Source organism: Protopterus annectens, chromosome 3.part1 (genome assembly GCF_019279795.1).
Source record: "Protopterus annectens isolate FY-2018-M chromosome 3.part1, PAN1.0, whole genome shotgun sequence".
Classification (NCBI taxonomy): Eukaryota; Metazoa; Chordata; order Ceratodontiformes; family Protopteridae; genus Protopterus; species Protopterus annectens.
Window position 1 is genome coordinate 742593191 of NC_056732.1, and position 14730 is coordinate 742607920.

Consider the following 14730-nt stretch of genomic DNA (forward strand, 5'->3'; position numbering starts at 1 on the left):
ATCTGTGGCATGCCCATGGTAAGCATTTGCAAATGGGTCAGCAGTGTGGCTTGTGGCTTCCACTGGCCCATTGTGTTGCATGGATACCATCTCAGTCCCAGCAAGTGAATAACTGTCTAATCACATACATATCAAAGTAGTCTACTGTGCTGGTGGTGGTGGTGGGATATGTATATCCAGGCCGAGTAACTTCTGTCCACATCACAGTAGTGGACGGCGTCCCACATACAGTACCTTGGGATGAACCCCCAGAGTGGGGTTGTGCATTGCACCTGTCAGTGTGTGCTGACCGATGGGGCATGCTACTATGTTGTGTGGAATGTGGCAGGTATTGTTGCACAGGTGTTGGCTGAGCACTGATATCTGGCCATGTACCTGTGTATCCACCACGACACACACATGCAACATATGGGAGTAGTAGTATATCACTACACATGAGTATCATGTATAGTATGTGTGCCATATATTGCTGACATGGTCTGCTGATATCCTGTTTGTGTTCTCTTCCAGGGAGATGGCGCGTCAGCGTAACCCTGCCTACTCTGTAGCGGAAGACGAGGAGATCCACCAGAGCCTGGTGTGGGAGTATGACATCCTGTTTTCCCACACCAGTCAGAATCAGCAGGAGAGGGCTGCACTGTGGCAAGACCTTGTCCGTAGGGTAAATGATATTGGCACGCATAACAGGACATATGAGCAGGTACGACATCACTGCAGTGATTTAATCCAAAGTGTCCGTCAGCGTGCATCAGATATCCACAGGCAACAGTTCACCACAGGAGGTGAGGTGGCCACTCACCCCCCCCTCACCAGACTGGAGGGGCTACTCCTAAGTGTTGTGGCTCCAGCCCCGGAACAGCAACAGCAGTACACCTGCATTATGATGGAGGCTGGTTCCACACAGCAGCATGACATGGAGCGTGCAGGTAATATAACATATGTACACTTGACTGTTCTGTACACTGTATCATATGCAATATCAATGGCACAGTTGTGCCCACTGACATTCATCTCATCATTTCTGCAGGTCCCTCCGGGGTTACAGCAAGGCAGGCCATCCATGCTGTTGAGTGTGTTTAACATAACCTATAATACTCCTGATAATGCTAGTAACAGTAGTGTAACTCAGTAGTGCTCTGTGTGTATACTGCGGGGTGTGCATGTGTGCATGTGTGCAGGTGTGCCTGTGCCCATGTGTGCATATGTGCATGTGTGCATGTGTGCAGGTGTGCCTGTGTCCACGTGTGCATGTGTGCATGTGTGCCTGTGTCCACGTGTGCATGTGTGCATGTGTGCCTGTGTCCACATGTGCATGTGTGCATGTGCGCATGTGTGCATGTGTACACGTGACCATGTGTGCATGTGTGCATGTGTGCATGTGTCCATGTGTGCATGTGACCACGTGTGCATGTGTGCATGTGTGCATGTGCCCATGTGTGCATGTGTCCACGTGTGCATGTGTGCATGTGTCCATGTGTGCATGTGTCCACGTGTGCATGTCTGCATGTGTGCATGTGTGCATGTGTGCCTGTGTGCATGTGTGCATGTGTCCATGTGTGCATGTGTGCATGTGTGTAGAAGTGCATCACTGGTAACAATGTCTGGAGACTGTAAACTGTGTTTCCTGTCTTCCTCCCACAGGTTCTGGTGCTGCTCTGGTGACCTGCAGCAGGGAACCTGAATCTTGTGCCACGGGTACTGGTAATGATGATATTTGTGTAATGGTACAGGAAGGTGTGTCAGGGTCCGCATTGGTCAGCCAATTGACAGTACACAGCTGTCAACCCCATCATTGCGCACAGTCATCCTGCCAGTACATCCTTTGTCACCATTGTCCCTAGGTGATGGACAGGATACAGTGGGCATAGACCAGGGTAATGTGGTACCTGTGGCACATGCGTCCCCACACAGCAGCCATGGGCAGGGTCCTCCGATGGTACCACACAGACAGTTGCCCATGGGTTCTCGTGGGAGCATCCATGGGCGTACTGCCTCTGGCCGACGTGCCCAAAGAGGTCTGTCAACCTCAGCTATGTTTTGGACTGTCATGCAGGCACAGTCGTGTATGGAAAGGTACACCAGACAGGGTCTGAGGGAGCTGAGAGCATGTCGCACAGCCATGACAGACAGTATGCGTGACATTGCGGATGCTATCCGTAACTTCACCGATGTCATCGACAGACGTTGTGGGGACATATTACAGCAGTTCCACAACCAGATGTCCATGAGCCAGGGCAATGGTGGGCGTTTGCGGCGTTGACGTGGCCGTATGCCGGCAACAGCAGCAGCTGGCAGTCGGCGCGGATGACAACAGGCTCGCGCACACCCCCATAGTGCCAGCAGCAGCCCCAGCAATGCTGGGTCTGTGCTGTCATCAGAACGCCCCAGGAAACCACGTGCACGTGGCTCTGGACAGTCCCAACAGGGACCTGTGTCCAGTCAACACACTCCCGCTTCTGATGACAGTACCCAGTCTGGCTTAGTACTGGATACGGTCCGTAGCACCCCTGCCAGGCACAGGTACCGTGTCCGTGCACACAGACACTGATCTGTATGACCTGCCAGGTGCAGTCTGTGGCTGTCCACAAACCCCTGTATATGGCAGCCATGAGGTGGAACTGTGTGCGTGCATACACACAAGCGAAATGTTAACACCTAGGGTGACCACATACACGCACACACTGCACCAACACTGCCCTACCCTGTACTGCTGCCTCTCATCAACACACATACACACACATGTCAATTGGCGGTATCAGTGGCTGACTCAGGCATACCTAATCCACACCCTGTGCATATGATGACACTGTGCCACCTCCTGCAATCTCCAACATCATTGCGGGAACAGGTAAACACGTTGCTGATGCACAGGGTGACTACATAGAAGTGTATTAGTAGTATCATGTTGGTAACAGTACAGTGTGCTGCTATGACTGTGTGTTTATCCCAGCATGCCTGCTGCAGTAACTGTATGAATGTCCTGAATTGTTATCTGCACCCATAGTACATACCAAAGTGTAACAGCTGCACATAATTGCATGCCGGTGGTAAGGTTGTCAACAGATAGCCGCATACATGGGTAGCACAGGGGGAAAGCTAACGCAAGTAGTGATATGCAATGGTGGACATGTACAGTAATGGTGTCAGGTTGCCCACAACGACTATGCAATGTGGATGTTTGCGCATGTAGATATGTGTGCAGTACCAATGTAATCCAAATCACAAATAACTATGACATAATATCAGTTCTATCATGGGCATCTGTGCTGTGTATTCCTGGGTACATGTTGATAGTGCCTACATATCTGCATTGTTACTTACTGTTATTGTTACCCCTTCTTTGTTGTACAATGCACTACTTCCAGCCCTGTTTACTGTAGCTTTGTTTGCATGCATGTTCGCTTGGGGTTCCCTGGAACACTGCTTACACCTGCAATGCAGAGTTACAGTGCTTCTGTAGACTCCTAGTGACATCTGCATAGTGTACGGTACGTATGTCAACTTTACACATGACAGAACATCACTGTCTGTCCTGTACGCATGTACGTTGCCTGTGACACATTGCACATGTCTTACCTGGCATTTACCCACATGTGCAATCATATATGCCAGTGCTATGAAACAGTAGCGGTACACCCACACATACACACCTTCAGTATGTTGTTCCCCATTGGCCCTATGTGTTGGTACTCACCATGGCAATCACACTACTAGGGTAGCATGTGCAAAGGTAACCTGTGAACCACCTCTATGGTCCAGTTGTGGTTTATGTGAGTCATGTGTCAATGACACAGCTGCCACATGTATGCAGTCAGCCATCACCCTTGGCCAGGAATGTACAACACGTGTGGGATGCCACCACACAGCCAATCTGGGGACTGGGCTCTCTGAACCCAGTAATGCCATACCCTGTCAGGTGGCATGTCATATATACTACATCCTGGACAAACTTCAACCCCAATCCCTGCTGCTACTATTGATAAAACCCCTGAAGATGTTTCTGATAGTTTTGACCAATTCTTTACTGAGACATTTCAAGCCCTAGCTAGCCATCTACCTCCTAGCTCCCCTGGTCCTGAAAGTAGCACCCCTAGAAACCTACTTGCGTTCAGCTGCCAACCAGTCGCCACTTCACTTCTCCGTACCTTGATTGAAACAGTGAAACCCACTACACTTTCTGCTGATCAACTCCCTGCCGAGTACCTATCAAAATCAGATGATGCTATTGCTTACCCCGTCTCAAAGGTAATCAAACGAACCATGGTAGAATCTAAATTTACCACCATCTGGAAAATATCATATGTAATCCCACTTCACAAAGGAGGCAGCTCTACTGAATTCTCCAATTATAGGCCAGTAGCTCTACTCTCTCCACTTGCAAAGATTATGGATACTTTATTCATAGACAATTCATGCACCACCTAATGCAAAATCGCCTTATGGCAGACACTCAGCATGGCTTCCGTCTTCATCACAGCACTACTTCAGGCCTCCTAGCCTTTACTAACACCATAAACCATACTTGCAACACTAATTATATATCCTCAGCCCTTTTTGGATCTTTCCAAGGCATACGATATGGTTGATCACCAACTTGTAATACACACCCTGCAAACATTCTGTCTAGATACTGGAGCCTTCCAATGGTTTCAATCCTACCTGCATGGTCGACAGCAGGCTGGCCTCTGGCAGAACAAACTCTCTAACCTTCTACCTAACACCCTCAGAGTACCACAAGGCTATATACTAGGGCCCTTGCTGTTCTCCATCTTCATTAACAACCTTTATACTGTCATCCCAAAAGTCAGCTGTATCCAATATGCTGAAGACTCTACTCTGATCTGCTCAGCCACATCTCCAGTAGAGTTATGGTCAGCTACTCAGACCACCTTTAATACAATAGAAAACTGGATTTCTGAACATCGTCTGATCCTAAATCCCAAATAAACTAAACTGCTGTTATTTCACCAACACGTAGGTCTACCGCTTTCACCTTTACCATAACATCAACTGATGGCACAATAATCTCCCCTGACCCATCTACTAAACTATTAGGTGTCATCATAGACAATGATCTCAAATGTGACCTACATGTTAACCAAATTATCAAAGCCATCAATAAATAACTAGGGTCACTTTACAGAATAAAAGCCTTCCTAGCCCCTCCAGCTAAAGGTGCTATAGCCCGCTCACACCTTCTTTCAACCCTTCTGTATGCATCCCCTCTACTCTCGAATATGAACAAGACTGTCCTTAACAAACACTCAATTTGCTACAACCACATTGCCAGGTTTGCCACTGGGCTGCCTTTTAGGACACATCATTGCATCAATCTAAATCAGCTTGTTTGGCTTGCAATACCCAGCCTAATACAGTATAACCAACTGATTATGGCCTATAAAATCCTCTATAATCCGGACAATACTCCTGCACTTCAAATATTGTCACCCCCTATAACAATTCTAGAAAGCTTCGATCCTCTAACAAACTACTAATTCAGACTAGCACATTTAATAACACAGCCGGTGATTCTCTCTTTGCAAACTCTGTAAGTAGATCCTGGAACCCACTTCCAGCTGATATTACCCTACTTTCCACCTTAGGTCAATTTAACACTAGACTCAAACAACATTTGTCACTTAACTGGCTATGTCAATGTATCAAGCCTGGCTTACTCGAATGTGTAAAATCTGTGAACCAGTTTACTGTGTAATTTAATTTAATCTTGACTTGTGCTCAGGACTAACATTAACCTGTGGAACATGTTTAGCTTGCTTACTTATGTAATCTCTGTAAATAATATGTTTGTAATATGTAATGCTGGTATTATGTAATGCTGTATCTGCTTACCCTTGTAGCTTTTCTCCCCGGGCCTCCCCTGGAAATGGACATGCATCCAGTCAGACTATCCCGGTCAACAAATGTAGGATAAATAAATAAATAAATAAAATATATTACAGTGACTACAATACAAGTCAGACATTGACACGCACTGACAGCATGCTGAACACACTGGGGCAAACGTGGGGACTCAGAATAGCATCCTGCCTGAGCATCACACACCTCCGCAGCTGGCACACAGGCATATGTTCCGTCAGAACAGAGCACATGCCACACATGGCACACACATCCCCTGTACCACACACTCACAGCCTGTAGGGCTCACAACACACCTGCTACAGACATGTCAGGTACCTATCTTGGGTGCTGCACTGGGGCCCGCTCAACAGGCTGTATCTGGTGAAGGTCACAGTGATATGCCTCAGGGGCACTATGGTCCACCACAGAACACATGCATACAGGTCAGTCAGAGGCATGGACACATATGACTCACTCATTGACCATGCCAGTATGGCTGACCTGAGACATACCTCCCTGGACTACATGATAGGGAACATAGAATGGATCTCTCAGCATGTGGCACAGGCCAGTATGAGCCTGATCTTGGTTGCCAACATACCCTCACCAGGTATGCTACCACTATATGTGGGAAGGGTGTTGTATGTCTACATTATGCTCAGTCTCCACTGTCATTCATAGGGTATCCGCTGGCTGTCAACGTGTGCTTACATGCTAGGGAAGCCACAATGATGAGCAAGGGTCATCTTGCACGTGACACCCATGGCCTGATGTATAATGGCAAAGCTCCTTGGTACACACATACTGCCTTATGCTGCAGGACATGGTTTACATAGCCACCTCCGTGGGTATCACACAGGTTAGGACACTAACAGTGCTGCTACACAACAGCAGTGTACACTGGAAGATGCATGCACCAGACACTGTCCTCAGCACGGTGAACTGCAATGTCTGTGCAGTACCAGATTCCTGATTCATGGCTCACAGGTGTTTCCCATCACTGACAGGTTATGCCCCATACCATGCCTGTCGTCCCCTACACATGTAACACACATGGACAGGGGGGTGGTATCCCAAGGTACCACAGATACACACACCTCCAGGTTGTTGGCACAGCACAAAGCATCAGGGCCTAATCATGTGCAGCTAACAGTGTGTCGGATGGCCATCTGGTTCATAGCCTGGCACACACAACCCTCCCATACACAGGAAGACCACCTATCCTCCATAACAACACTGGCAATATGACAGTCTCAAGAACTGTGTTTATATGGCTGGACTGCATCCAGCCAAACATTGTGCATGAGCATTACTGTAGCTACAACACACTAGTTGAAGGGTTCACAGCATGTGGTCACTGAATTGCAGTGGAATGACATGTTACCACTACCACAACAGGTGGGAACATGCATCACCTGTACATCGACTACATGTACACTATATGGCCCAGACCAGATGTGTATCCCCTGCTGTAGGTATTTTACCATATACACCCACACTGTATAGAGACATACCACGTGCGGACCCTGCACAGTAATACACAGTCATATTGGTATACATTGCAAATACCATTTATCCACTCGAGGCATGTGTCAGACATGGTAACTACTGCAGGTCACAGGTATTTATGTGTATGTGTCACACACATACATCATGTGTGCAATGCCATTGCTGGTCTAGGCAATGGCATGCATTGTTATGTACAAAGACCCACACAAGGTCATACTGTGTGACATAACCACACATGGCAGTTGTGGGTTACCAAAACATACCTATCTGTACTCTGACAATGGTAATAGACACAGTAGCAGAGCGCACTATTGGCATTACTAGCCAACTAGCCCTGTTTGGCTGTGCTGATAGTGTGGTGACATCCCCTGTGTTTACTGGGGGAATATGCAGCATCTGGTGTATTGTAGTATTTGCCAAAAGGACCTGTTCTCCCACACTTGCAATTACACACACCCTACTACCCCTATTGGAATTACTGGCCAAGTAGCCCTGTTTGGCTGTACTGATAGTGTGATGACATCCCCTGTGTTTACTGGGAAATATGCAGCATCTGGTGTATTGTAGTATTTGCCAAAAGGATCTGTTCTCCTACACTTGCAATTACACACACCCTACTACCCCTATTGGCATTACTGGCCAAGTAGCCCTGTTTGGCTGTACTGATAGTGTGGTGACATCCCCTGTGTTTATTGGGGGAATATGCAGCATCTGGTGTATTGTAGTATTTGCCAAAAGGATCTGTTCTTTCACACTTGCATGTACACACACCCTACTACCCCCACACACACGCACACTTGCAGGATTCATTCCCCTACCTAACTAAGTCATGACACGTGAGAAAAACGCATTAGCAAAGCGCACTATTCGGATTACTAGATAGTTCCTCTTCTCTGGCTGTACTTATAGGGTGCTGACAACATCAGTATTTTGAAAGGGTAATGTGCATCAGGTAGTGTGATCTCCTGATTGCCAAAACTAACATGTTTTTCATACGGAAATGCACACACACAAACTCCCCACATCCAAACACACACACATGCCATTTACAGGTTTCAAACTCCTACCTAACTATATTACGACATTCAGGAGAGACGCATTAGCAGAGTGCACTATTCGCATTACTGGAAGGCTTCCCTTCTCCTGCTGTACTTATAGGGTGCTGACATCATCTGTGTTTAGAGAGGGGAATGTGCATCCTGTAGTGTGTTCTCCCAGTTGCCAAAAGGGACATTTCCCTCACACAAAATTGCACACACACTAACCCCCCTCATCCAAACACACACTTGCAAGATCCAAACCACTACCTAACTATGTTATGACACTCAAGACGGACATATTAGCAGAGCGCGTTATTCGCATTACTGGGAGGCTTCCCTTCTCCTGCTGTACTTATATGGTGCTGACATCATCTGTGTTTAGCAAGGGGAATGTGCATCCTGTTGTGTGTTCTCCCAGTTGCCAAAAGGGACATTTCCCTCACACAGAGTTACACACACACTAACCCCCCTCATCCAAACACACACACTTGCCATTTGCAGGATTCAAACCACTACCTAAATATGTTATGACGGGCGCATTAGCAGAGCGCGCTATTCGTATTACTGAAAGGCTTCCCTTCTCCTGCTGTACTTATAGGGTGCTGACATCATCTGTGTTTAGCAAGGGGAATGTGCATCCTGTAGTGTGTTCTCCTAGTTGCCAAAAGGGACATTTCCCTTACACAGAATTGCACACAGACTAACCCCCCTCATCCAAACACACACATTTGCCGGATTCAAACCGCTACCTAACTATGTTATGTCACTCGAGACGGACGCATTAGCAGAGCGCGCTATTCGCATTATTGGGAGGCTTTCCTTCTCCTGCTCTACTTATAGGGTGTTGACATCATCTGTGTTTAGAAAGGGGAATGTGCATCCTGTAGTGTGTTCTCCCAGTTGCCAAAATGGACATTTCCCTCACACAGAATTGCACACACACTAACCCCTCTCATCCAAACACACACACTTGCCATTTGCAGGATTCAAACCACTACCTAACTATGTTATGACACTCGAGACAGACGCATTAGCGGAACACGCTATTCGCATTACTGAGAGGCTTCTCTTCTCCTGCTGTACTTATAGGGTGCTGACATCATCTGTGTTAAGAAAGGGGAATGTGCATCCTGTAGTGCATTCTCCTAGTTGGCAAAAGGGATACTTCTCTCAAACAGTCTTGAACACACACTAACCCCCTCCACACACACTGAGCATGTACAGGATTCAACCCCCTACCTAACTATATTATGAAACTCGAGACAAACGCATTAGCGGAGCGTGCTATTTGCATTACTGGGAGGTGATCCTTCTCCTGCTGTACGTATAGGGTGTTGACATCAACAGTGTTTAGAAAGGGGAATGTGCATGCTGTTGTGTGTTTTCCCAGTTGCCAAAAGGGGGGATTTTACTCTCACAGACTTTCATACACACAAACCCCACTCACCCACACACACTGAGCATTTGCAGGATTCAAACCCCTACCTAACTATATTATGACACTTGAGGGAGACGCATTAGCGGATCGCACTATCCAAATTACTGAGCATTTGTTGTGCACCTGTAGTATTTATAGGGTGCTGACATCTTTATTTCTACAGAGGTATGTACATGTAGTACTACCTGTCAGGTGGGGGATAGCATATATATGCATTTGCAGCAACCTACGTCAGGGTCAGATATGCACATTGCACTGGCAGGTTATGTTCTATACCATGCTTTGGGACCACAGGACCTGTAACACACAACACAACCAGTCCAGAACACCACACCCACATCCAGGACACACACTTAGCTTCCCTGGGAACAGTGCCAGGATATGCAGGTGTTCACATACACCATTCCAGTTGTTAACATCAGGTACAGGCATATTGTGTGTGAGAACTACTCAGGCCTCTACCACTTTACCCTACAGCCACTACAATTTGTGGGTCCATGTGCTATGGCAGAACCACACACCACAGCCACATGGGGGAATACATATTGCACCTGTCCATCTGCAACGTGGGTACTCACTGTTCCACACCAGAGGTAGACCACCATTGTTGATATTTGACCATACCCACCTTTCCCTGGACATCCATATCCCATCTCCACCCCCAGGCAAGGTTGTCACTGCACACAAACTGTATTTAGCACAAACTGAGGAAACAGACGGCAATAAAACCCAACAAAAAAAATCGGAGAGTAGCAGTTCGTAGTACGTCCTAGAAGTCACTCAGTAAAACAGATGCTTGCAAAAATTGCTTTAACGCAAGTTTATTGTTTAAAATAAGAGCGTTTTCACGTTTTTAAACAATAAACTTGCGTTAAAGCAATTTTTGCAAGCATCTGTTTTACTGAGTGACTTCTAGGACGTACTACGAACTGCTACTCTCCGATTTTTTTTTTTTGTTGTATTTAGCACAAGCAGACTCTACACTTGTGTAGACTGGGGTGGAAGACTTCAGAGGACCCATGCTGGAGGACTATACTGGCCACTCAGCATAATCCTTGACAATTGCATTCTATGAGCATGTGTACGGTTTGCATTGGTCATGCTATCCCACATATACTCACGACTGCTCCACAACAAGACTCCTGTCAGCTGTACACCAGCCATATATGCGCCGTACAACAGACTGAGTGACCTAATACATTGCAGAGCTGTAGCCCACAGAGGGAGGACATCTGTGAACAGTTCCGGCATGGCACTTCATTCACACATACTCATTACAACACAGTGTTGACAGTGGAATTGTCCAGAGAATGCACATAGGGCTCCCCTCAGTCTGTTATTGACGGACACCTACTGTCAGAGATCCTCAGCAACCCTCTCACAGCACACACCGACAACATGGCTGTGGCTTAGCACATTCAATCCCTGGGACCTCCACTGTGCCCCTGCTTGACAGAGGCACAGCTCACTAGCCTCACATGTTGCCTTCTGTGACCTACTTTACAGTGGCACAGTAGCCTACTATCCTGGGGATGCAGATGCCAAGTGCACTCTGGCTGAGCTGTCATTCCCTAGGGCAACAAGCCTAGTATTGACCTCTACACCCATATGTTCAATTGTCGGATGCACAATTTTTGTTGTGCTGTTCTACTGTTTGCAGGTCTTTATTGCCATAGCATTCCCTGTTCCTATGACCAACTTGTGTATCTGTGGAAGATGTTTGCATATGACGGCGATCCACTATATCACTTATGTCTCTGCAGTCATTTACTGTGTGCACTGGGCTGATTGCTGTGTTGTGGTTGGTTCCTGGACTGACACGTACAAATACCAGATATGTGTGGCCAACTGCTAAACGGAGATATGGCCTAAGTGTGTGAACATGCCCAGTTCAGCCTTTCCATGGCATGTTGTCTGACATATGCCTCATTTATCAAAGTGTGCGAGCATGCCCAGTGTGAGCTTTCCATATGTTGCACTCTGAAGTCCACCACATATTTGCGTGTGTGTGAACTTCAACAATATCTCACGTTTATGGTTGTGTGTTGGGTGTCATGTTGTGTACTAACTGGCCAACTGCTTCGTGTCTGCCACAACAGGGATTATACTGTGCCTGCAGGGATTGCATGGGATACTTTGCAGAAAGTTCTCAACATACTTTCATAATGACCTAACACTGTAGTACCGTATAGTGTACTGGTTCAGTACTTTCACTGTGGTGGACAGTATCCTGGGCTTTAGTCCTATGACTGCTTGACATCTTCATAGTGAGCACAACAGTCTGTGTAGGGGCCTGTTGTGCACATATGACCATGTTGCAATATGTTCAGATATGGACTACCTACACCAGGCTCGTCCAACATTGCTAGTGTATTCCACAACATGGGTGGACATTGGCAAACACTAGCAATGTTCCCTAGGCCATGTCTGATGCTAGTCACAGGGTGTGTTTGTCCTTCGACACACATTGTAACTGGAGTTTGCCATGACATATGTCATGGTTAGTATACTGTGCCTCCGTCTACCTCTGACATAACAGTGATACCCAGGGTTAGCCTACCATCTCCCATACACTCATCAGGATTCCTCTTGAGGGGTGTCGATATGTGGCTCTCTGGCTGACCTGTACCAGGAGTTTACTGAAGAGTGGGGGTGCCTTCTGTGTTATGGATCATTATGTACAGCTTGTCCTATGTATGTCAGTGCTGGGGTTCAGGTCTCTCATGTGCATAGCTCACTGCCATTCAGATTGTACAAGGTGCAACATGTTCATTCATTCCAGGTTGGACATGGCTTCATACATCAGGCACAGCTTTCCTGTAGCTAGGAAGGATGTCGGTGTGTGGGGCTGCAGTTTGTTTACTCAGGCAACACATGGCATCTGTTCATGCTCTTTGTAACCCCTGGTGGGGTACTGTTGTGGACTTTACAGTTGATGGAGGTGTATGCTGTGGTATATCCCACAGGGGCTATTGTAGTCAATTGTGATGCTGATGGAGGATGGCTACAGAGCCACAATGAGTTCCCCTTATCTACATCTGCCAACCTTCATGTTTGGGTGGGTATATGGTACATGTTTCTGCGAATACTACAGCCACATGTTTGTCCAGTGCAGGATATTTATCACCTTTTGTACCCAGGTCTCACATTACATGTTAGGTACCTCATGGGTTAACACCTGTGTGGTAATTTGTGGGCACTTACTGTATATCCACGGTGGTTGTCTATACACAGTTCTGCAATTAGTTTGCTGACATGGCTATGGCTACAGTTGTCTGTTTGTAGGTGGCCCTTTTGTGGGTTGCTTGTGTCAGCTGGGGGTCGGATATGGTGGGCTGTTTGTACTCCTCTGCATACATGTTCAGTCACAGTCCTTCCATGTTGGCCTATACCTATGGGACATATATACAGAACGTGGGTGGGGGGGCTAAGACCAGGCCTTGTGGGATGCCACTCATATCCGCTTTGTAGTCTGACATGGATGCCGCATGTCTGACCATGCAGTTCTGTCCTTGGTCTGGTTTGCAACCCCTCTACTGACATAGGGGTATATACTTAAGCTGCTGAACATATCCATACTGAACTCATACGGTATTGTCTAGAAGCATGTGCACAGTCCAGCTACGCTGTGTGGACCACATTGCCCTCATCAATGACCTTAATGACTGCTTCAAATGGGTCAGACATGTTTAGGGGCAGGTTCTGCAGTTACAACAGCCACACTGTGTAGAGTCCAGTATCAGTAGGTCCACAATAGCCTTCTGTCTGCGGTACATACTGATGCTTTCCATAGCTGTGCAGAACAAGCTTGTCAGGATCCTGGGGTGGTAGTTTGGAGTATCCATTCAGGCAACACCTTTGTTGTGATGGACCACTGTTGTTGTACACTGCTCTTTGGGTACATATCCTGTGGTAAGGCTGACATTGGGCAGTAGTGTGATTTGGCATTCCATTATTCTTGGAGTCCATGTTGGCCTCAGCACAGGACACCATCACATACCTTTGCTGCTGTGTGTTCTGCTTTGCAGATGATGGCTGTTACCTCAGCATCTGCAATGTCAGGGGACCATCAGTCTGCTGGGATAGGTATTTTGCACTCGCGGGGGTGTTTGCACTACACCTGACAGGTTGTATGTTAGCAATATGTGTGTGTGTTTGGTATGTTGTTTGTAATATCTGTGTGATTCGAAGCATATGTGTGGATGCCCAACATGGTTCCTACCATCAGTTGGGTAAGCCTTGTGATTATCCTTAGTGTCCTGTACGTTTTGTATCTTCATAGGTTCATGGGTTCATACTAGGCTATACACCCTAGGCCATTAGTAAGCCTAGCCAGAGTGTGTGTGTCTTTCGCCACCCCTTGCTATGTTCAATTATGGCCATTTATGAAGTTCTTCACTGTGCCTCTGTCTGGTCGTGACACAGTGAGGACCCCCAGTATACATGTACGGTCATCCATCCACTTGGCAATATTCCTGTTGAGGGGTGTCAGTGAGGGGCTCTGCCTACCATGGATTGGGATCCTGTTTCTGGGTGTGGGGAGCCTCTGGGTTATGTATCTGTCCCTCCAGCACGTCTTATTTCATTATGTGTTGAGGCTGACATCTGTGACTCTCACAGCTCCAATGGCTTTGATTTCCTGTGGTGTAGCATGTCCATTACTCCTGTGTTGGGCATGGCCTTGTACAACAGACATACAATGCCTCTGTGTAGGCAGTGTGTGACTGCAGTCAGCTGGGGTGTCTACAGCCAGGCAGCATATGACATATATTTCACACCCTTTATCCTGCTGGTGACGTAACTATGAGGTCTTCCGAACCGCTGCAGTTGTCACGTACGGTACATCCCATAAGAGTCATTGTACTAGATTATGGGTCTGATAAG